General features: G+C 39.7%; 1 pseudogene; it reads right to left on the reverse strand.

Annotated features, from left to right (window-relative positions):
* Window positions 1–1,969: 1,969 nt before the first annotated feature.
* On the reverse strand, window positions 1,970–16,010 carry LOC107501759 (annotated as a pseudogene).
* Window positions 16,011–25,771: the final 9,761 nt, after the last annotated feature.

The raw sequence follows: 25,771 nt of genomic DNA on the forward strand, positions 1-25,771 counted from the left end.
GAGTACAACCCAGTCTAATGGAAGAAGGAGGCTGGGCTGTGTGGTAGAAACATCTAGATAAGTTTAAGGAAAACTCAGACCCTTGAATCTAGTGGGCTGCTTTCCTCATTGTGGCCTGGGGGTGCTGGGAGCCTCTAGGACAGATTTTCTCTACCTCTGGGACAGGTAAATCTTTGTTCTTAGGGAGTTGTCCCATGAAGCGTAGGATGTTTAGAAGCATCTCTGGCCTCTATCTCCCCAGTTGTGACAATCAAAATGTCTCCAGATGTTGCCAAATATCACCTGGAGGCAAAATTGTGCCCCTCTCCTGATAGGAACCACTGTCCTCAGAGATGTCCAACATTTGGCTCCGCGTTGGAGTGACAGTGACAAAATGGCTCAGGTTGGTGGGAGATCGTGGGTAGATGAGCCTGAAGCAGGATACCTGGCTCCTTAGGATCTGTATATATTGAGCGGGAAATCCAAAAATTCCAGTTTTCCCTGATGACAGGACTTGGAGCTACTGGAGGCCAGGGGCACTGCAGAGATCTGGGAACAGATGGCTGGTTCTATGGTTGTTGCATGGTCAATGCTTGTCCAGGACAAGGTATACTCCACTGCAGAGATAAGCAAGCACCAAAGCAGGATTCTGGTTCCCAAGCCCTCACCTTCCATTTATATTCTGACTCCGTTTTAGTGACAAATGTGGGGAAGGGGAGACATTGTAGATGACCTAAACAATATGGAGTCATCCACAAAAGTATTCAAACCAGAAGAGACAGAAGTATTAAATGACATGTTTAAACAACATGTTTAAAATCTTCCCTTCCCAACTACCCCATGCAGTGGGGGAACTCCTGAGGAATATTATAACAATAATGAACAAAATTAAGAAACCACATTTTCCTTGAGCGATGTATGTGTGAGTCCACTATGTGGTGATAAAAGTAGAAATATGTATCAAGTGCTTACTGCGTGCCGAGTACTTGGCAAGGATCAGCTCATTTCACCCTCAGCAAGTGGCCTTATGAGATAGACGTTTCTTTTGTGGTCTTTTCCTTATCTCTGAGGAAAAAGTGAAGTGCAGGTAAGGTCAGTTATTGGTCCAAAGTGTCATGGCTGGGAATTGATGAGGCGTGGATGCAAATCCAGGCTACGTTACTCCAAGGCCCAGGCGCCTCCCTGCCCCACCACCCTGCCTCCTTGTTACTGTAGTGCTCTGTGTCTATGTCTCAAATGTATTCATTTATTTCTTTTGCCATATTTAAAGGATAAATGCTGCCATTCCCTTTCTTTTCCTTAGCAATGCTTCAAGAGAAAATTTCTAGCATTTAATTCCTGTTGAGTTCTGATTTCTTTTCTCTTGGGAGCTCAAATGCTCTCAAGGCTGAGAAGGAACTAAAGGGAGCACTTGTTGTAGTGGATTATTCATGGTAAAGAATTTGCTGCACCCAGAGCAACAAAGATCTGTTTGTGTGTAGACTGCAAGGGTGGCATCTGTGTCACACCGAGTACCATAAGCAGAGCACTAAGCAATGAGCTTATCCTCTGCCCCCATGAAGTGGCCCTCAGCGACAGGGCTTTGTAGATAGTTACTGGATACTTCTTAGCAATTTTCATGCCATTCTTTGTGAAACAGCCAAGGGCTGAGCATTATCAAAGATAAAAGTCAATTGCATTAAAACAAGTCTTTTTCCCCCCACTTTGTTTTTAACAGCTATCAGTTTCTATTTAAAAATAGCTTTTTGGTCTATATACAGTGCCTTTATGAACTTGACCTTCTTCAGCAATCAGCTTCTTGTCTGGGTATGAAGTGACCATAAAACAATCATTGGATATCTCGAACAGCTTTCTTGTCCACCCCCCACCCCCAGCCCACTTATTGATACAGTATTTATCTGTCTTCTGTCTACTAAATCCTGAGCCAACCACTTTCCCCAGGCTACATGGGGAGATACAGGAAAAGGAACATAGGGGGCAGATGAGAGAACTACAGGAGGTGGATACAGCTCCTTCGTGTGGTGAAGAGGGTGAAAAAGGCCACCATCAGGCAAAAGAGCCCTGTGGCCTCTGAGAGGGCAAAGCCCAGAATAGTATAGGAGAAGAGCTGTTGTTTCAGGGAAGGGGTCCTGGCATAACTAATGATGAGGTTCCCAAACACAGTCCCAGTTCCAGCCCCAGAGCCAGCCGCCCCTACTGTGTCGGCCCCACACCGATGAACTTGGCTGCTGAGTCAATGTCTCTTGAAATGGCGCTGGTTTGGAAGCTGTGGCTAGAAATAAGTGAGATCAGGGGACGTGAAGCCGCCAGGCTGATGAGGCTCTCATCAGTGTCTCAGGTTGTTTCAGCACCACTGTAGACAGTGATTGGCTCAGCAGCTGAGAGGTGCTCCTGAAAGGGAGGGGGGGTGCAGATAAATTTGGTGTAGGCATAGATTTTCAGGGCATGAGGGGCTATGGGAGGAGCCTTGCTCCCAGGGTAAAGGAGATCAGATTTCTTGTTTTAAGAAGGCTGAATCGTTGGAGTTTTATGAAAGAATATATTTTTGGGCGGGCTGGTCACTTTAATCACGTTGGAAGTTAACTTCTATATGAATGCTGACTGTGGCGGATTGACATCAGATAGGTGAGTAAAGAAGCCAACAGAGAATCTCGGAAATGTATCCTCTAGCCCCTGTTGGAATCAGAGATGAATCACCCAGCTGAGCTCTTCCTAAATCCTTGATCCACAAAACTGTGAGCAAAATTAAATGGTCTCTTTAAGGTGTTAAATTTTGGAGTAGTTTGTTACACAGTAATAGCTAACTAACTTTGCAACTATTAAAGATCGGTGTAGCTAATCATAAGAAACTTCTCAGGTACAACTTGGATAAAACATTCATTTTTAGGATGTTGGCGCTGGAAGGGCTCATAGAAATCATCAGCTGCAATACCCTTATTTCATAGAAGAAGAAACTGAAATTCATAGATGTTAAAACAGCAGGGCTTACAGCCACTTTGTTGAAGAGCAAGGGGGTTAACTATTGTTCTAACAGCTTTGTGAAAACTTTCGCAGATTAAAATATTTCTTGGTCTTCAAATTTCTTAGGAGGATTTTTATAGCTGCCATTAAGTTCAGTATCTATCATCACTCCTGCTCTTCTACTCAGTGCCTGCCCTCCATAGCAGGGCTTGTTCTGAGGGGCAATGGTCTGGTCCTGGTACCCAAGAGCCTTCCTTTATCCTTTCTCCACCTCCTCCAAGAGCAGTTTATTCAACTTCAAATGAAGAGAGGACACAAAAGACATTGTGAATTACGTTGTCAAGTTTCCTTCTTTCAGAACAGGTGCCTGGGCCCTTCCACTGGAAGCCATGGGAGGGCAAATCTCAGAACAGCAGGATTAGGGCAGACTGCGTTACCTGCCTCTTGACTGGGTGCCAGGGACCCTCTGGTTTGCCTCACACTTGCACAGTGCGGCTTACACATACCAAACCATAGCCCTGGATTCCCCCTGGCACATATGGCTAAGTTTCCATGGCCATGTGCTCTGTGCAGAAGATGACCACATAGCTTTTAAGTTAACAGAGAAGGGACAGTTCACAGGAGACCCCATTCAGCTGACTTTCCTGTTTTAACTGCTTTTGGAGAAAGCCCTTGAGAGAAAATTTTTCTGGTATTCTCTGTCATCATCTAGCTGAGAATAAATAAAGCTGTCTCCACTACATTTGTCCCAGCGCAATTCAATGAAAAGGCATTTTAGCTTTTAGAAACTAAATCATTTCCAAAAATGGAAAAAAAAATCCACCTGTGCAAATGATGGGAATCTTGTATGTAGTGAAAAAATTGGAAAAAAAATGTTTAAAAGTTGTCCCTAAATGATAGAAGGACAGAAAAAATGTAGAGAGAGAAAAATATAAACCTTAGACTAGCATTTTTCAAAGTGATTCAAGAACCATTTGCATCGGGATTACATGGATGCTTGTTAAAAATAAAGATTCCAGACTTCCATCCTGGACCTACTGAAGCAAGCTCCCTGGAGCTGGAAATATAAATTTTCAGCAGCTCTCCAGGTGGTTCTGTGCTCATTGAAGTTTGAGAATGGCCGCCTTAGATTTATTTTACAAACAAACTTTATGAAACATTTTCTGGGAAGTCAATGCACATTTCAGCTCTAAATGATTGTGCCCTTCCTAATGCTTACATGTGCACTCGTGTGTATAAACACACACTCACACTGTTTTATAAGCTTCTAATGGGAATGGGGGAAGGTGTAGAGGAAGGCTAATTTAAATGTTTATGTGTGGTTTTTAGACTTCAAGATCCACCCCTTCTTCTTTGCTTTATCTTCTCCCTTTAACATTTCTTTTATGCATGAAATGCTTCCCTCTTTGGGTTTTCTGGCCATGAGGGAAATTCCCAGGTGCAAGAACGTTCAGTCCTCAGCCTCAGGAAAGACTCTGATGTGGATCTTTGAAGATGGAGGAACTTAAATATTAAAGGATCCACTAGGTGCCAATAGATTTGAGCAGGAGTCCCAAAGGGGAATTTGTTTTCATCATAAATACTAATAATCCAGTAGTCGTGAAGTGAATATTTATAGTGTGTGGAGTGCTCTGATGAGCACTGCCCTTGCTCTCCTGTGGGATGTCTAGGTGGGTAAAGCAGACAGAACACGGGAAAGCACTGACCTGGGCAATTTCTGCTGAATGGCATTTCTTTGTCTCCTTCACCTCTGAGAATATCTGGTTCCAGGCTCGTCCTCATTAACCCTTTGGTTACAGAGCCTTCTGCCCATGGTCTCGAACTTGGAGAATGTTAGTTAAACTTACAACTGATTAGAAACTTTAAAGCCATCAGATAAAAGTACATGCTTTCATTCCTTAGATATTGAATAGCCAAACATTGCCTAAATGCTGCCCATTTTCAAGACTTAGCTCAGAAGCTAAATTTTACATGAAGCACTTATCATGTTATAAACGCTGTTATTATACTATTAGTTTTATACTGATTAACATTATGATATTAACTATAGTAAGATAGAGATATAGAATAATATGCTAGCAGTTATACTATATATTAATATTTATAATAATATTACTATTCTCCAGTTAAAATAATACTAGTTGGATAATAATAGCCACAACAATAATGGCTAACATTTATTGAACATGAACCAGGCATTGTGTCCAGTCAAGAGTATGATATCATTTAATGCTTACTACCATTCTGTGAAGCAGATACTCTAGTTGCTCTCGCTTTATATATGAGGAAATAAAGTTTCTCCCAGCCAGAAAATAGTGAGACAGCGATTTGTACCTAGAGCTCGTTTTCCCAATCAGCAAGTCACCTCTCCTCACTCTGTGGGTTTCAGACCATGGTCTGCACTTGGGCTAGAGCACTTGGTCATTGTCTGCCTTTTCTTGTAGTGATTTATGAGTTGTCAGCTCCTGGAGGGCAGAATGTGCTTTATATCTGAACACCACAGAACACTTAGCCCTGTGCCTTGGACATACAGATAGGGGTGTTCAAATGCCTGTCTGAATTGGTTAAAATTCCACACAGCCCACAGGGTTAGGCTTGCTAACAACAGTGGCAACTCATCCTTTCCTGCATACAGTTATAGGATAGTGCTGATTATTTAAACTTATTTCTAGTGATAGAGAAGGCAGTTCTGCATGATTTCATTGCCTGTTTCATCCAGCAAGAATCAAAGCAATCATTACCCAAAAGTTTTTAATGTGACAATCAGAAAGATGACTTCGGTTAAACTACATAGTGATCACCAAGCGTTTATCATGTGCTGAGAACGATGCTGAACTCTTTGCAAAGTAAATCTCATAACCCTTATCTCATCTCTTCGAGGTAGGTATTACTATCTTTTTTTCTATTGATGAAAGTTGAATAACTTGCTCAAAGTCACCCAACTAGTGAGTCACAGAATTTAGATTTGATGTCTATTTTGATTCCAAAGTCTATGCTTTTAATCATTTGCTCACTATTCTAACAAACCTATTCTTCCCTTCCTTCCTTCTTTCTTTCCTTCTAAAAATATTTATAGAGAGCTTCCTCTGTAGGAGGCCTGTGTCAGCGAATACCGTAAAGGTGAGCAAATGAGACAAGGCCCTTGCCCTTACAGGGTATTGGGGAAAGTCAGAGATAACATAAGCAGTTATGAAATATGGTGGTGAATGCTATGATGGAATCTACAGTGCAGTGAGAACAGGTGCAGAACAGCCACCACTCCTGGCTACCTTGCTCAGCTTCTTGAAGTGCAATGGACTCCTCACAGCAACATTCCAGGCTGCATGTCAATAACCTCATTTATATGTGATAACGCTAAGTTTCAGGGAGGTCAGAATACTCACTCAAGGCCACACAGACAGCAGCAGGTGGTAGGGCTGCTATACAAACCCCAGTCCATAAAACTCATGGCTTGTGCTTTCCTTACTAGACCAAGGCACTTGGGACTGATATATAGTAAACTAAAATAGAATGGCTGCCTTTTTCTAGTGAGCAATGTGTTTTCTACTAAATAAAATGGAGTTAAACTTTTCCCTTGCCCAATTATCATCCCTCTGCACAATTCAGGAAAAAAAAAATGTCCCAAATTTTAGTTTTTTAATCCTCTCTTTGAGGGACATGGAGGAACTCTTAAGATAACAGGTCCCATATACTTATTTCAAGTTCTGCTGTAATGAGATTTGCTAGAAGGATTTTTTTTCTCAGTTCATGTATATTTAGATTTCAAACTCACCCTACCTTGGATTAATAGTGAGAATTGGTGGCTTCATTCTGGGCTATGATAAACAGATCAAGTACTAGTACTAAATGCTGAAAGAAATACAAAGAGGCCAAGGTACCTGGTTGCTGGTGCAAGATCAAGGAAGTGAGGTTTTAAGGGATATTCAGGCCTCAACTATTGACTCTGGAAGTTTGGGAGATATTTAACCTCTTGCTGGTCCTCTGAATAGCGTGAAATGGCTTCAGAGGAAGAATAAACTGTCCTATTGCTTTGAGAATATCACATATGCCCTAAGAGAGGAGATAAAGGGAGTTCAGAAGCAACAGTCTCCTCTAAGGGCAATAGAAAATTTTTGCTTCTCTGAAAATACTTTTTACAGGATTCAGTACTGTATTTGAACCATTGCTGAAACAATCAACAGAGTAGAAGAGTCTCCAACGTAAGTTTATGCTCTTTGACCCAAACCAGCATCTTGCCTGTAATAGAAGAAAAGTTTTATGCGTTTACAGAACACTGGGGCTCAATACTTGTCTTTTCTCCTTTTTAGTTACTAAAGTTTAATGCTTTAGTGATTTCACAGGGTCCAGCAAAGCTCTTTTCCAATAAATGGCTTTTCTAAACTTCCACTCTCCCTTGCCAGTGGACTGCCCATCCACCTACTGACGTTCTTAAGCTTCTGTGGTCTCAGGACACATCACACATTCTGAACTTCACCCTGCATTTTAGTGGTGTCTGATTATATTTTTAAAGATTGTTCTTGTGAACAGTGTTCGGACATGAGACAACTAATTTCCTGCATCTTGTGTGGATTTCCAGAACAATGCCAGAGGGGCTAAGAACACTCTTTCTCTTTTGACTACACAAAAATGTTTCTAACATCTGCCCAGGGCAAAAATTTTATCTCCTCCACTATATTAAAAACACTATCCTGAAGAGTCCATGTTAAAGGAAGAGCATTTAATTAGTCTAGTGTTTTGGAATTTTTTTTTTTTTGAGTTCTGAGATAACACTAAAGAATAAAGGACCCCAACTGACACTGACCCTAATTACCTGAAAACAAAATTTAAACAGAAAAATCTGGTTTCTCTCTGCCCCTTCTCCTAATCCCATCGCCTCTACAATTTTCTCATTAAAGTTCAACAAAAGTTGACTAATAGATCATGCTAGTGAATGTTATTTTCATCTGATCAGAACTCCAAGAAGTTCAGACTCAAGGGAACTAAAGCAGTATTTATTCATTTTTTTTCAATACTCAATACAAGTGTTAGGACGTCGCAATACTTTTTTAAAAGGAGGCATTGATCTTCTGTGTAGGTGACTCCAAACAAAACTTACAATTTGTATTTTTTGTGAAAGATGGTGTGCAGTGAAAAAGTTAAGCAAGGATTTTGTTAGCTTTGCATGATATAAAATTAGGGATACAAGGGATTATGCAGTAAGTAAAGATTATAAACAGATGACTCTGAGGCTAGATAGAACCTATAAATGTGTTTTGTTTAGCCTATACAGAACTTTCATAGAATTTAAATTTATTTCCAGCCTTTTAAAATAGGGAGAAAGGAAAATGTAGGAGAATATCTTTATGACCTTAGCTGAAACACCAAAATCATGATCCATGAAAGAAAAAAAAAATAAGCTGAATTTTGTTTTAAAAGACACTGTTGGAAATATAAAAGATGAGTCATGGATTGGGAGAAAATATTTAAAAATCACATGCCTGATAAAGGACATGTATAGAAATTATGTAAAGAACTCTCAAAACACAATAATAAGAAAATAAATAACCCAATAAAAAAGGGCAGAAGATTTAAATAGATGCTTCATCAAGGAAGATACATGAGCAGCAAATAAACACCTAAAAAGACACTCAATTAAATTAATCATTATGGTAATGTAAATTAAAAGCACAACAACATAGCACTACACACTGTTAAAGTGGCTAAAATTTAAAGGACTGACCATATCAATTGTTAGCAAGCATGTGGAGGAAATGGAACTCTCATACACTGCTGGCGGGAATCTAAAGCGGTGCAGCCATTCCGGAAACATTTTGGTACTTTTCTAACAGCTTAAAAATATTTAGCTATTGTATGACCTAGCCGTTCTACTCTTAGGTGTTTATCCAAAAGAAACAGAAGAATATATCCAGTGACTTACACAAAAATATTATAGCAATTTCATTCAAGTAGTCCCCAAACTAGAAACAACCCAAATGTCCATTACAGATAAAGGATAAACAACTTGTTGTACATACATGCAATGGAATACTACTCAGCAATAAAAATGAATGAACTAATGATACACACAATATGAGTGAGTCTCAAAATAAGTATGCTGAAAAAATATATAATATTAATCATGATAATCTGCTTCATAAATGAAAAGAGATTTTGGCAGTGCAAAAAACCGGACCAAAGAAAAAATTGCACATTATATGAGTTTGTTTACATAAAATTCTAGAAAATGCAAATGAATCTATAGTTACAGGAAGCATAAATGTGGTTGCCTGTGCATGGGAATGAAGGCGAGCAAGAGAAATTATAAAGGGAATAAAAAAATTCTTGGGAATAATGGATGTTTTGGTTATCTTGATTTTGGTTCTAATTCACAGGTGAATATACGTCCATATAAATATATGCATATACATATATATGCTTATTACATTGTACATTTTAAACATGTGCAGTTGATCGTATATCAGTTATATTGCAATAAAGATGTTAAAATGGGCAGATTGCATCCCAAGTTTTTAGATGTTGAGTTTCTCTTAAAAAACGTAGCAACTGTGGGCCTATATTCCTGCGTGACACCAACAGGCTGGTGCTAGAAGCCACTGCTCTCACTCAACAGAATTCTTTCTTGTGCTCACTGCTACCTAAACTAGCTCCACTTCATCCTGAGGTTACCCGCGTGGCCTTTGCAAGCATTGGACTTTGTGATTCTTAAGCTTGCCACTCCTCTTGCAGGCATTTCAGTTTTCAAGTGTTCTCCTTGCTTCTCAGATTAAGTTCCCTTCAGAGAAGTTTTTCAAGTGCAAGCCTGATGTCGAAGATCACTATGGAAGAAGGGAATTAGGGAACTTTATGAGGGCCAAGCACTTCTTTTGGTTTTCACCCGCAATCTGAAAAATTGTTCTCTTGCCCGCTCAGGAGGCCGATTTCAATTCTTCAACTCGTAAATAACACTGGTTAGCACGAATCAAAGGAATGCTTTATTAAAAGAGAAGGAGAGTTGATAAGGCTTCCATAATCTTCCGTAGCTAAAATCACAGGCCTCAAAAGTTGAGCAAAATGTTCCCCCACATGACAGTCAGTGTTCTGGTGAAGAGTCTCTCTCTTCATGCTGGGTCTCAGGTGGCCTGACTCTGTCCCACAGTCCCTTTTGGGTTCTTCTATATATTTACTGCACTTGAGCCTCTGACAAGTCTCCTTGGGACCTTAGATTTTGGCATGGGGAACCCAGGAATATCTATGCTGATCTTGGCAATAATTATAACCCTTCCAGTCACCCAGAATCAGATTAGGACTTGACTCCTTTTGAGATTGATGCCTTCTGCGTATGGCTCACCTGCCTCATGAGACACAGAGACTGTAGAATGGGGTCATTGTGTCTGCTCAGCTTGATACAACTCAGTCATTGAAGCGGAGAGCTTGGCCTGGACCACAGACTCGCAGGACACCACGTGACTGAAAACCCTCAGCAGCCCTGGTGGGTCTCCCACCTCTCTTTGGGAAGGACTCTCTAACAGTTCCTTGAAGGAGGTCTTATGTGAACATCTGTCTCCATCTAAAATGTTTTCTTCAAGGGAGGGGTTCCACTTGAGACTGGGGAACATCTTTAACTTTTTGTATAAATGCTATATATCTATCTATACATGTCTATAAACATTTTTGATATTTATACAAATGTAAACTGTATAACTATACAAAGCTTGGAGGCTGGAGATGAAAATGGAATAACTCAGCCTGAATCATCATTTTCTGGATAGATTAAATTTAGAGAAAGATGTCATCTTTATTATTCCTTTTTTTTTTTTTTTTTTTTTTTTTTTTTTTTTTTTTTTTTGCTGCAGAGAGAGTGAATGAGAGAGAGAGAGAGAGACAGAATTGCTCTTCCGGTCCCTTTGAGTTGAGTATCAGTTGGTAAGCCGAGGCAGGCACGAGTATGTTCTTCATTCCACATTCACGGAGGGACAAAGCAATAGTTTAACTAAAGTTTTAAAATCATGAGAATACACACACAAAGTCAGTGAATCCCCAAAGTTTACATCCATCCAGACCCTCAGAATGTGACCTTACGTAGAAATAGGATTTTTGCAGATAGAATTAGTTAAAATGAAGTGGATTATGATGGGCCTTAAATTCTATCTACTGATGTCCCTAAAAGGAGAGGAGATGACACATAGGGATATAGACATGCAGAGGAATGTCATGTGATAATGAAGGCAGATATTGGAGTGCTAAGTCTATAGCCAAGAAACTTCAAGGATGGCTAAGGACCACCAGAACTAGGAAAAAGCATGACAGGATCCTCCCCTAGAGCTTTTAAAGAGAGAGCATGGCCTTGCTGATACCTTGATTTTGGATTTCTAGACTTCAGAACTGTGAGAGAATATATGTCTATTGTTTAAGCCACTCAATACGTAGCGTTTTGTTACAACAGCCCTAAGAAACTAATATGGGGACTAAGTTTGATGTCTGTAGGAGTCATCAAGTTGAGTAATTCTGCTGCCAGTCAAAAAATTTTATGATTACCTAACAAGACTGATTTTATCCTATTGACTAAAACTGAACTTCAATGACACAACAAGCAATGGCTGCCTTTGGTGACAAGCACTCTCAAGACTGGTACTTTTGGGAATCATTTCATTGATCCTCAGAAAACTGAAGCATGGTATCTTATCTCCATTTTACAAGAGAATCTAAGGAGTTCATAGGTGAGGAAACCTGCCTACGGTCATGCAGCTGGTAATGGTCAGAATTCGCAGTTTATGTGTCTTTTGCTATACCACACTGCATTGTAGTGTCTGAGCAATAGATATATCTCTGAACTAATAGTACCATGCCCCCAAGGTGATGGATTTGCAGAGAGCTCTCTTGAATAGAATTGTGGTATTTTTGTTTAAAAAATTCCCTGTCATTACTTTACCACCACACCTTGTCTATATTATGCTGAATTCTTTGCTGGCCCAACTTATATTATCACTTCCCTAGGAGAAACTGGGACTTCTTTTTCTGTCTTGTACAGAACTGAAGAAGCTGTCAACACTTAGTGAATACTCAGTAGCCAAGCCAACACAGTGATTCCTATAAATTATGACCCTAAGGCTCTGAAGACTAAGAAAAATGTTCAGTTGTGCAATTTTCTACTCTTTGAATAATCTCAACAGTGTGGGTCATGTTAGTTCTATATTAATATTATAATCCAAACAACATTTTACTGAATGGAAGAATAAGGCTTAGGAATCATTTAGGCTAACGTATTCTAAGACAACTCACTATAGTTGGTTGGACTATTTTGACCTTTACAGTATTTGCAAACTAGCTGGAGTTTTTGTCCCTCCTCTGCTTACTTGGTGCTTATCACACACATAAAAATAGAACAATGAAAACATTTTAACTTTTTCTTTTTCTTCTTCTTTTTAAATTTTGTTAACAAGGACCAGCTCAGCCTTGTGGGTTGGGTAAGCCGAGGACCAGCTCACATGTTGACTGGAACTCCAGTTCAAGTGCAGTCAGACTTGAGAGTATCCATCTCCTCTATTCAACTTTAAATCTTTACTATTGCCTTTCCTCTATCAAAGAAATGCAGCTCACTCTACATGGAAAACGTTATTTACAAATTATCTTTGAGATATTGTATTCCTCTTTTATGCATGTGCATGTGTTTGGGTGAGACATGTACCAGTGTTTATGACATGGCACTAAGGGAGGGTGGCCTATGGTTAGTTCTGAGGACCAACTTAAGTTGAATCCAATCTTAAAAGTCTCCAAATATTAATAATTCATCTAAGAAGCACTTCAAACCGCACAGTTGATGTCACATCTCCTTCTTTCAAGTCCTTCATTTTTGTGAAATGAAATCTTTGGCTTCTCTTTTTTTATTCTCCAACTTTCTCTTCTCATAAAATCGATTATATCTATTTTTTCTTTTGAATATAATTTCATCGTCTCTTTTTTTGTCATATTTTATACTCAAAATAGTTTAATAATAAGGTACTTTGAAGACAAAATTCAGAATCCTTGGCCTGTCATTCAAGGCCCACTGCAATTCTTAATCCCCTCCTAACTTGTTTGTACAACATTCATTCATTCATCCATTCATTCAACAAAACTTTATTGAATATCTAACAAGTTTCAGGCACTGTATTTTGTGTTGAAAACAGATTGGTGACATAAGCCTCATGCCTCTCCCATGGAACTTAGTCTGGTGGCAACATGGAACACTAAACCTGATCATTCAGTGTGACAAACTCTATGAGCAGGAAGCACAGAGGCATCTGGAAGAACAGAGGAGGGACATGTAACCTGGACCCCGAAGGGACCCTTTGCAGAAAAAGTGCTATCTAGCCTGAAATCTCACCTGTGAATAAGATTTAGCCAGGTGAAACACGGGAAATTTTTTCTTAGTGATTGGGATATCATGTATGAAGCCCTGGGGAGACAGCATAGCATTCTTGGGAATAAAAGAAGTTCAGTATAGCTGGAAGGCAGAGTGGATTAGGGCTGGAAAGGTGGAAATTGGGGTCAGAAAATAGGCCAGCTCCTGCTGGATTTGAAAGCCTAGCGAGTTAGAACTTCGTTCTAAGGTCAGTGAGGAACCATTGTATATTTTAAGCAGGGGAGGAAACTGATAAGATTTATCTTTTAAAAAGATCATTCTGGCTGCCTTGAAGACAGTGGGTTAGAAGAATACTAAATAAAGAGACTGGAAACCCAAGTAGAGGTTACAATTCAGGCAAGAGATGATGGCAGGAACCAGGAGCATGGTAGAGAGGATGAGAGATATGGACAGATTAGAGATATTTAGATGTCAGTCTGGTCCTAAATATGTCACATGATTGCATTCACATCATACATTCCCTTGACAGACAAGCCTTGCTCCTCCTATCCACAGATTCAAATTCTCCCTACACTGATACTATCTCTGCTCGAAGCCTTCTCTGACCTTCAACCCCTAAAGCTTATACAAACACTTGTAAGATTTTTTTCTCTATATCCTTTGTTTCATGAAGAGAATTTACAGTGTAATTCTTGTATTCCTAGTATATTTATTTTTTCAAGTGGAGCAAGCAATATGAGCAGAAACCATACTGCTACATCTTTGTATATCCCTCCCCCTCAGTATTTTCCACTTTACCTTGTGCAAGATGGATGAACTATAAATACTTGTCCTGTTGGCCAACTGTGATCTTACTCCACTTTCAAAAGTTTTGAAGTGGTTTTCTTACAGGTCTCATTTTAAATGGCACAATCAATTGATCAATTTAGTGATTCATTCATTCATTTATTCGTTTGCTTCTGTTTTGATTCATTCACTCAACATATACTTATAAGTGCCTGCTATGTCCTAGGCACTATTCTAGGGCTGATTCTCAGCCTTTTATTGAATCATTCATTTTATTTTGGATACTGTGTTTTTCATCACAGAGCCAGATCCCTTCTCCTGTTTGCCATATAAAACGAGGATTGAATGTACTGCAAATGTTTTTGTGCTATAAATGCAGCTTAACACATGGTACACAGATGAGCCATCTTATGGCATGGGGAGGACCTAAGGTGTGGAATGATTCCTTTGGCTTCCTCAGTGGAGCACTAGCCTTCTGTGGTTGGCAAACTTCTTGCCCAGGGGACTCAAACCTTGGTATTTGAATGTGTACTGGGCTGAGTTAATCCTCTCCTGTTTTTCAAACAGTTCCTAATGTTTACCCAGTAGAAGCAGAATTAAATAGTGCCAAATACTTCAAATACACGGATCAGAAGAATATTAGAGTTCTAATACAAAGTTCTTAATGCAAAGAAAAAATTTGGCTGCTGCCTCTGTCGCCTCCTCAGCCTCACAGCCTGCCATCACTCTGCACTCCACTCCACCCTGCCAGAAACGGGCACTGGACTAGCTGTGGTTTGGAAGCGAAATTTCTGAGTTCTGAGAGTCTTCTGAACTGCTGGCTTTAAGTGATTTTTATGCTAGCATTGCATCAAAGCTCTTTTTTGGCAAATAAGTTGCCATATACGATTAAAAATAATTTGGGGGGCGGGATTTCTACCAGGAATTGAACAAACAATGTACTGTCTTAAACTGGTTCCAAATTCCTAATGCATCTGCTTTGTACAGTCCCCATTTCATAAAAACTACAATTCCTCGTTTGTCTGAGTACTTTCTGCTTGTGTGCTAGAAGAGTCACACCCCTTTATTTCTGGCCCTAAAGGCACCTTCCCAAGTTTGGGAAAAACCTCTTATCTGAAGTCACAGAAGCCCTAAATAATGCAGTTGTTGCAAGCATCTCAGTTCGATATCTAGCAAGCTATTATCCCTTTGCTTTTCCCGATCAGGACAGTTGTTGTAAAACGGCTGAATCCTCGGCTAATTTCCTGAAGAGACCACCCAAGCCCTGATCCATTTCCCTGCCGGAGCCACTATTTAGATTCTGATACTTGTCTTAATTTCTATCTCGAAACTCCCCAATTGAACAGACATGGCCACACAGCATAAATCAGAGGTTTTATTTGTTTAATTATTTTTTATCTAAAGGTGTGTCATGAGCCTATGGATCGACTCGAAGAAGTTTTCTAGGTTCAACAGACCTCTGTGCTGGTCGTTCACATCTCAGCTGTGATCACAGAACTTTCCTGATTTGCTTATGCTTGATTTGAACTTAGAAATTTCTTGATTTTGTTTGTTTGTTTTGATACCGAATCTCGATATTATTAGGTCACTTCAATTCGCAAGTAGCAAAACCCTTGCCTAAATTAGCTTAAACAGAAAGGGAATCCATGGGCTTCCACAGATTAGAAAGGTGAGGGAGCAGGTTAGGCACAGCAGCATTCAAGGCTCCAAAGGGGATTTTCAAGACTCAGTTTCTTCCCTTTCTCAGCTCTGTCTTCTTCTTTGGGTGGCTTCAATCTCATGTTTTACGAGAGATTGTAGGAGTACATCCTCTCATTTTCAGGTCCTATGGAAAAAAGTGAGTTTTTCTTCCCAAGACGTTCAATGAAATCTTGAACCCGACTATCGTCGGGCAGAATTTTTTCACATACCTATCCCTGGCGCAATCACTCTGGCTAGGCGTGTGCCGCTTAGAGTAGGCCATCGCTGATGTGGGGAGATTGGACTGAAAGTCAGGGCAGAGAGCCCTAAACACAACGAAGCAGAAGACATACGCACCTCAGCTCAAGTGGGGGATTGTGACTCCCTTTCCTTTTTCCTCTACCTACCACAGGATCCAGGTTTGATTTTAAAGGAGATCTAAACTTAAAAACCATTTAAAACTCAGTTATCAGGATATAAATGAACTAGAATCACATATGTGTGTATGTTACTGTTACATTCATTGACATTATTTTGTTGTTCTGTTTGATTATGTGGCATTGTTTTTTTTCTCCTTCAGTTTGTATATTCAGTTTTCTTTACATTTTATGCCATATTTTTTAAATGAGGAACTCTAGAGTATATTTTCAAAATTCTCCTTTGAGGACAAATTTAATATGTCATTTCAGATGTCATTTGTAGAGGCCGAACAAATAAATGAAATGTATTAGCATTTATCTTTTAGTAAAGTTTATATAATTTAACTGTTAAAAGAGATCTGTTAGCATTATCTTAAATGGGACATTTTTCCCGAATTAAAAGTAAGCAGGAATTAGTGCACGAAATTCTGTGTTTGAGAAATATAGCTTAGTTAAGGTACATACTTTGTATTGGCCTCAACGAAATTGGTCAAAATGTCCTTCCATCTCTCTGCTCTCCCAATCTTTATATGCCAGGCTAACGGACACCACGGCCCTATTTAAAGATAATTGTTCTTAATGCTGTTTTATAGTTCTAAAATTCTAGTTATACCAAACACATAAAATTTCAATAGGAGTGAGCAAACTCTTACTGCCTCTATTATTATTATTATTATTATTATTATTATTATTATAATTACTGTTAGTAATGATGGTTCTCAATTATTGAGTGCTATGTGCCAGTGACTAGATAAAATATTTAAATTTATAATTTCTTTGAGTATCATCAACAACCTTATGAGATAGATAGTATTATTCCCATTTATGGGAAAGGAAATTAAGTTAAGAAAGCTCCTTTGAGATTTCACACAACTAGTAAGTTACAAATGTTGGGATTTAAATACAAGTCTGCTTAATATCAAAGCTCATGGTGTTTGTTTAGGTCCTGTTAACAAATAGATTTAGCTTTTAGGTCTATGGATCAGAAATATTATTGCTTTGGGAAGTCCTTTCTCTTGGCCCTGATTAGCCACTTCTGAAGAGGAACTTAGATTGTGTATGATAAATTCATGATCACTCTTTTGGGGACTGGGCATCAGTTGTGTGCATCAGGCAGGTCCTATGTTGCTGCCTCTCACATTGTGACCTTTCATTATCTATCAGTCTTCACACAGGTAAACAACCTGTAAATTTTGCTACTTAATCATTACTTTGTCGTGTTTAGGAAAGAAGAGATTAAGAATATTGACTAAGATATGTTGGAAATGATTGCAGAGTTCATAAGGCTACGTATTTCTATATTGTGTCTTAATCAGTGGATAAACAGGAATCAATCCATTCCTGGACATTAGCATATCAGTAAGCACAGGAAGAGCCTCCATTAACAGTAGACTCTAAGTACCAAGGCATGGGGGTGGGGGCGGGGAAGCCTCTTTTTTGAAGAATAGCCTTGTTCAAGCAGTCTTAAGCAAAAAAAAGAATCTTTCTGGCTAGCATAAATGAAAAGCTCAGGCATAGGTAGGTCCAGGGGCTCACAAAATGTCACCAGACATCTGTGTCTCTCCAGATCTCTGCTTTCTTCTCTTGGCTTAGTACTCCAGAAGGTTCTTCCCTTATGATGAGAAAATGGCCACCAGAAGCCTCACGCTTACAATTTATCAGCTTTCAAATCCAGCAAAAGGATAGTATCTCTCTCCTAAGAGTTCCGGCAAAAACCCTGAGAATGACATTTTGTCTTTGCTTGCGTCACACACCCACCCCCTGAATCAATTACCAAAACAAGGGAAGAGAAGTAGCCAGGCCTGGGCTGTGTGCTGTCCTCTGGAGCATGCACTTTCAGAATCAAAAATTCTGGAAATATGTAGAAAGATGGTTTCCTAACAGAAAGTCAGGAAGAAGGGGATTAAAAAAACGAACCAACCAAACAAAACCCCCCAGGTCTCCCCCATCCTTTTTCAGAACTCAATTTCTCTATCCAGAATATTGTGTTCCTGGGTAACCACTGATGTAGAGAAGTAGGCAGAGAAAGATGTAGTATGTGGGCTGCTCCCCAAGCATTGGCTGGGGTAACAGAGACAGACTCTGGGCATTCTAGTGGTCCATTCGGCTCAGAGGTTACAGGAATTGAGACCCGAGTGAGTCCCAGTTAGGGGGATTGGTGGGAGGGAGCAAGATCAGTTCCGAGGAAAAACACAAGGATTTTCAAACATCAATTTGTGGCGATTATTAAACAAGCCTTTTAGAACACTTCTAAGGCCAGCATTGTGCTACACCCTGCTGGGCTGCACTCTCAAGATGTGACACTAAGAGATAACACCCACTGTTACCAGTGACTAGAAAATAAGGATGAAGCAGCAAACTACGTCAAACAAGCAGGACAGTGAGGAACAGGAGTGACGTGGGTGGCACTGAGCTAATTAGAGGTCTTCTGAAGGGGTATAGATTTATATATTTTGCAGACATCAGTTTTTCACAGTTGGATAAAAATATTAAGAAGATCTGTGGTTTGTGTTTCGACATTTTTAATGAAAAAGAAAGTTACCAAAACCCAAAGAAACATCTTGTCTTTCCTTACTCTATGAATGTTATTGGGTATAGAAAGCCAAGAAACTTTTGGTTCAGAACAGGGGATTCTGGATACAAATTACTGGATAATAGAAGAAATTACAGGCCATCCATGAAAATAAAATAGAGGGCCCCAGCTAGAAAGGGAAACCCAAGTCACGGAATCACTCTGAGAGTAGAGCACTTACAGATTAAATAAAAATTCTTGTGAATTTTCAAAACTCAGAAATTTAATTCAGGTTGATGTTAGAGAAAAACTCTTGTTACGTTCAAAATATAAAAAGAGGAGAAGCAAAAATAAAAAGACCCTATTTTCTGGTTTTCTGAACTGTGATTAGTGCCAGAGATCTGGGCTCTGGGGCTAACTGATGCCACCTGGAATGGGTGCACTGGCCATGTGTGGTGGGTCCTCAGTACAGGCTGAAGGCAGGACCTCCCAGTCCAGCCCAGTCCATGCTTGTCAAAATGTAAGCTAAGTATGGCATATGGAATTAGAGAGGGATTATACAACCTCAGACATTTCCAAGAAAAATGAATAATAGAAGGCCAGGCCTTGGACAATCTGCATCTCATTAATCCCCCTTTTCTACAATGGTGGGCGGGCTGCCGGGATGTGGGCTGCAGATGGGAAGCTCACTTTCCTGGGGTTTTGTTCTATTCTCCAGGCTCCTCTTAGGCATCAGAAGTATTCATTTCCTGGCACAAGCAGGGATTTGGAGCACAGGTGTCCAATTCACTCTTTATACAGCTTGGACAGCTGGCTGGGCCCTGGGATATTTGAAAGTGCCAGTGGGAGCCCACTATTAGGATAGGCTATGCTTGACCCAGCCTCCCAGTCTCATCTCTCTGCCTCTGGATCATTGGTGTAGCCCCTACTGACCTCTTCCTCTTCAACTCTCTCACTTCTGACCGACTCTGAACATGGCTTTTGAATCCCTCCTTTAGATACTCTGTTTATGCTTCCTTCCAAGTCTTTGCCAATTTGTCTCTGGACTGGAATGTTCCCTTTGAACCAGCTCCCGTCCCCCATCTACCTGCCTTCCCCAGACCACTCCAGCTCTCAGGGGGTTCTCCTTCAACAGATGGTACACTATCTGCACTGCTCCTTGGAAAATTAATTGTGTCCTTTTCCTCTTCGGCACATTTTTATACACTTCTGTTGATGAGACTATCGATTTCTTCCTCTTCTGTATCTCCCAGAGAGATGATCACATAGTTGATATTTAATACATATTTATTGAGTAAATAACTAAATGGTGTTGGTAGCACTAAAAACATTCTTGTTATTTGAATAAAACATGCATTAGAAAAATTACAATCTACTTCCATCCTTTCTAATTTTAAAACTGAATTTGATCTACAGACAGGTCAGTGTGCCCTCACAGCCATTTGTTTTAATCTGCCACAAGAAAAGATACTAGAAACATCTTTCACCAGAAGAATATTCTTACTGTCCATTTCTCTGCTTGGAAACCTATAAGGATTTCCTTTAGGTACTATGTTAATAACAAACCAGCTCCTCAACTTTCCCGGTCTCATGACTTCTTACTTTTATCAGCTCCCAGCAAACTTGTCTGTCGGGTTCCTACCTCATTGTACTTCCTGGTTCCAACCTCATTTTCTGGGAGGACTGATCAGCCAGCCTTTGCCACTTCCTTCCTTTAGTCAGATGGCTGTTTTTCCTGCCTCCTGGGCACAGAGCTAGGACTTTCTGAAGTTTTATCTTTAAAGCTTATAAAAGCTCCTCTTAAGCCGGAGTACCAAAAGCTGGGGGAAACAAATCTGATTTACCATTCAGTGCCTGTGACTTGTTGAGATTAAAAAAATAAACAAAAGCAGGCATATTTGAAGCACTAAAGACACATCAATTACTTCCAGCTTGTGCTGTTTCCTTTCCAACTCTCCTCTTGTGAATGTTATTGTCTCTCTGTTTCTGGGCACCTTTGCCCCCTTCTGGGTCTGAGCCCACCCTTGAAGGGAATCTCCACCAGCGAACAGGAAGCCAGGGAAAGTGTGGTGGTCCTTGGTGCCCTGATGGCTCAGCAAACCCTGCCTGCTACTCCCTTCCCATTAAACGAGCTCCACCTCAATGTGGCAGATCAGGCCGAAGGGTAGATGAAGCATCCTGACTTTCATGGCGGCCAAACAACATAAACCCTCCACTCGACAGTCTCTGATTCACAGGAGATGGGGCTGAAAGCCCATAAAGAGAACAGTGCCTGTGACATCAATTCATACAAATGAGCAGAGGCTGTGATGCATCTCCAGGTCTCCTTTTCACCCTTGGCTATCCCTTCTTTTAAAATCCGCATTCCTTTGCTTGGAGTCAGCTACAAGAAGAAGTAGAGCATTATGGAATCTTTGGGTGGTCAAGGTCAAACCTTCAGGTATGATTTAGCCTAGGAACTGCTGAGGTCAAACACTGCATTCTATGAATTTCTCTGGGTCTTCAGTATCATGGCCAGGACAGTGCCCAACTCATAACAAAGTTGAGCATCTGTTAGAAATGCAGAAATCAAAAGAACATTACTATTAAAAGGAATCTGACCAATCAGCCTTCCTTAGACAGATGAGAAAACTGGGGCCTAACATGTAAAATTCTTGCATTTTCTCATTCATTTATTCATTCTGCAAATATTTATTTAATGCTTACTGTGTCCAAAGCAGAGTGTTCAAGGTCCCAGTGATGGCTTGTAGCAGAGCTGGGACCAGAACTCAGGGCTTCTCTTTCCTGGATCAATGTTGCTTTCTCTACAAAATGTAATAAGCCAGCACTTTAAATAATTACTTGACTATTTGTTGAGCACCAACTAAATTCCAGGCACTGTGTACAACTATTTGACATAATGATCTCAAAATTTTTTGACCACCCTGAAAGATATATGATGAAAAAACTAAGTCTCAGAGTTGGGATTCTGCAACTAGTTGAGTGGTGGAGTTAGGATTGAGTTTGAAATCCACCTGACTGCATAGTCCAGGTTCTTTTCATCATAATACATTTACTTCTTAATTGCTCTCCAAACTCCATGTTCTAACGAGGCTGACCTCACTCTCCACCAAGGAGCTCTACTCCTCTTTATCACTAAAAATTTGCAAATGCATTTTTATTGTGAGGTATGGTCTCCTTTCTTCCTCTCTACCTGTATTCCTCAGGGCTCACTTCTTGATTTGTTCATACTTGAGGAATGTTTAGAGATGATGAAATCTGACCACCAAGTTTTAACTTAGCTGAGTTGGCTGTTTAGAGAGCCATCATTCTTTCAAATGCATTTTATTTTGTCAAGAGTTACTGACATCCAGGTCAGATTGGCAAATAGTACAACTGCATAAATGTTTGTCACTGGGCCTTTAGAAAAAGAAGGGAGACCTTGATCTGTCATCTTTCCTCTTCTCTGGAATAAATTGCTACTTGCCTAGGGGATGGTTATTGGTTATTATTCAACAGAGTCACAGATTGCTCTAAATAATCAAATATTCTGATGAATAGTTATATTATGTGGATCACCAGGTTTCAAGGAATAGAATAAAATACACTTAACACAGAGACTGTATTAAGCATAATGTACTTTGCTTGTTGGTTTTTGCTGCTGATTCTGTGAGCACCAGTTAGGAGTCGTGGTATTATGGAAACAACACCAGAAACCAGGTAATTCTGCCGCTAACCAACTAGGTGATTTTGAGGCATTCAACCTTTCATTTCAGAGTCCTATTTCCTCATCTGTAAAACAACCATGTTGGATTAGATTGTCTGATACACATGTTGCATACATACCATCATTCTCTACTCCTGGGCCCATGCCAGACATCACTAATCAATTGAGGCACTTTTTCCTTAGATCCTCGATAGCCTCAGGATCCTTCTAAAATCAATTTTCCAGCAGCGACCTTCAGTAGGTTAGAGTTGGCACATGAAATGAAATCTATGTGCTATCCTTGAACTAGATGATGTCTAGGGTCTCAGCTTTTATGAATTGCTTGAAGCAAGTGCATGCAGGATGAAAAGCTGGATGATGGGGAGTTTGTAGTATTATCAAGCACTAAGTATTTGACCTCTCAACTAAGGTGTTTTTGTTGTTTTAATCTTTTTCTTCAATTCACTGACACTTAGGCTAATGTGGCTACTGAAAACTATGGCAGGAATCATATCTAAAATGCTGGATGAGTAAGCCCAAGTGAATGATGACAAGGGAGGTCTGATCAGCTTAACTCTATGCCAAAGATTCAACTCAGCTCTTAACTTCTCTTTGTAGCTCTTCTAATAGAAATAGGTAGAAATAAGCCCACATCTGAGTTTCCTCAGCCCACAGCACTAGGTTGGAATGTGTCATTCCATGTTATGGTTAGTGGAATACAACCTCTTAGTGGATTGTATGCCCTTTGGAGTCAATCTAGTCATCTTTTGGATTCACAGCCTGATTCCATAGCTAACAGGCTTTATGACCTCTGACAAGTTACTAAACCTCTCTCTGCCTCAGTTCTTAGTTTATTAAACAGGACAATGATAATAGTATATATAGCAGGGGTTTGTCATGTACATCAAATAAAATAATTTATATAAGTGCTTAAAAGACCACCTGGCATATTGCTATTTATTATTATTGTTGTTGTTGTTGTTGTTGTAATAAAGTCACAACTTAGAAAAATACCTAATGAACAATAGGAGCTGATATACATTCACTGATTTAATTTTTAAATTACCATCAAAGGTGAGCATCCATGTTGGAGGAAATGATCCAAGAATCACCAGGGCAATGAATATGACAGAATCTGTCCACAAGGCAGTGGGGGACTGAACAGGGCAGAGTTAGTACAAAGGGTCTGGATCCATCTTCCTCTAAACCCACCAGACACTGCTGAAGGTAGTCACATGGCGAGGGAGTAAGTTTTACTGTTTTCTAGGCTCAAGAAATTTTTATTCTTTTAACCAGTTTTCCAAAGTATATTTACGAGAGCACATCATTTTTACCTCATTGTAACCTCAAACAAATTTGTGAGCTCGAGCTCAAGGCAGTATTAATTCTATATAAATAATGAGGGAGGCTAAGTCCCAGATAGGTTATGTGACTTTCCAAAGGACCCACAATTTGTGAGGGGTAGAGCCTGGGCTCAGACTTCCAACTTCACAATAACTCTTACTCTCTGTCCTTTCTTTCTCTCCAGAAACATATTTCAGTTTTAGGTTTTTCAGCAGTTTTTAAAAAACAGCATTTTAAAAAAGCAGTTTTATCCATTTTTAATATAAATAATGATTTGGGAAGAGACTTTTATCTCTTCCCAACACCATGTCAAATGTCAGATTTATTTTGTGGCTACAAGAAATCATAAATGTAGAAATGAGCAAAAATATTCCCACAAAAGGAGTCTGCAAAGCCTGTCTGGGCATGACAGAAGAGCAAGAGCACGGGAACAGCATATAATGCTTAATGAAACGTGTAAGGGACAGAACTGGGCTTTTATTCGAAACACGATCTTCATTTTGCTGCCAAATCAAATGAAGCAAGTATGAAACAGGCGCAAACCACTCTTGGACATGTTTCCCTAAAGACTTGGACACACTGTAAAATCAGGAGTTTATATGTTGCCCTTTAAAACAAATACAGGAATATGTACCTTCTGAGTAAAATGACTTAGAGTTTTCTTTTCCATGGTAGGGATGTTTGTTAAGTAACAATGATCAATTTATCCCTCATTCCTCCTGGAGACCAGAGCACACAATAAAACCATTTCCAAAGTTGTCCCCCCACCACGACCTGAAATGAGTGGGCCTGAGTCACCACATTTGCACACTTGAGAGTACTCACTCTTACCATCCTATGGCTTTAGCTGATTAAGATGATCTGACCCCAAAGGGAGGCATAGCCTGGCTAAGCCAACCAAATCCCTTCTTTAGATGTTTTAAATCACAGAGAGGAGGATTCAGTTGGTAGAAATACTTGAGTAGGAAGAAGATGGAGGTTGGGGCTAAGATAGCTACACTGGGTCATGTTTAAAATGAGCACTCGGAGGAAAAAGGCAAGGAGAGAAAGAGAAAAATAAAGTAGGTAAAAAAAAGTATAGTGAAGTAGATACAAAAAGGGTAGAGAGGGATGAGAAGATCTGAGAAAGACTATACAGGTCTTGAAAATTAGAGGGACTGTTTTCTAAACCCAGAATTTCAGCTCTAGTCCATGAGGTCTGACTGGAGTTCTTACCCTAAGATTCTGTAAAAAGCTCCCATTTCTTGGGAGAGTGTGAACACTCTATTTTGTGGACAAATTGCTGATTAAATAATGCTTCTCTTTTCTTGGCTTACTTTGAGTGAATTTTTGTTTCTAATATCCAAAAGGACTTTGATTGGTATCATCCAGCTTTCTTTAGCTGACATATGGATTGGTGGCTCATTTTGATAATCAGGCAAGGCTGCTGCTTCTGCTGCTTCTGCTGCTTCTGCTGCTTCTTTTTCTTTCTCCTTCTTCTCCTTCTCCTTCTCCTTCCCCTTCCCCTTCTCCTTCTCTTCCTCCTCCTCTTCCTCTTCCTCCTCCTCCTCCTCCTCCTCCTCATCCTTCTTTTGCGATCATTTATTGTATATTTAACATGTCTCAGAATCAGTGAAAAATATTTTTCTGCATGATCTCATTTAAACTATACAATTTATATAAATACATACAATTTAATACAACAGTCAGCAGTAAATTTTACAGTCATGTGCTGTATAACAACATTCCAGTGAATGGTAAATGGCATGTATGAGTTCCCATGAGATTATAATGGAGCTGAAAAATCCCTCTTGCTTAGTGACATCATAGGCGTTGTAACATCATAATGCAAAATATTACTCACATGTTTGTGGTGATGCTGGTGTAAACAAACATACTGAACTGCCTGTTGTATAAAAGTATAGCACATACAATTATGGTAGGAATCTCTACTATCTAGGTTTGTGTAAAAACACTATGTTTACAAAAAGATGAAATCACCTAATGATGCATTTCTCAGAATGTATCCTCAGTATTAAGTGGCACATTGTATTTTAACCCAATTTTATAGAGCAGAAAACTAAGGATGAGTGCAAGAGCAGCTA

Source organism: Rousettus aegyptiacus, unplaced genomic scaffold (genome assembly GCF_014176215.1).
Source record: "Rousettus aegyptiacus isolate mRouAeg1 unplaced genomic scaffold, mRouAeg1.p scaffold_m13_p_6, whole genome shotgun sequence".
Taxonomy (NCBI): domain Eukaryota; kingdom Metazoa; phylum Chordata; class Mammalia; order Chiroptera; family Pteropodidae; genus Rousettus; species Rousettus aegyptiacus.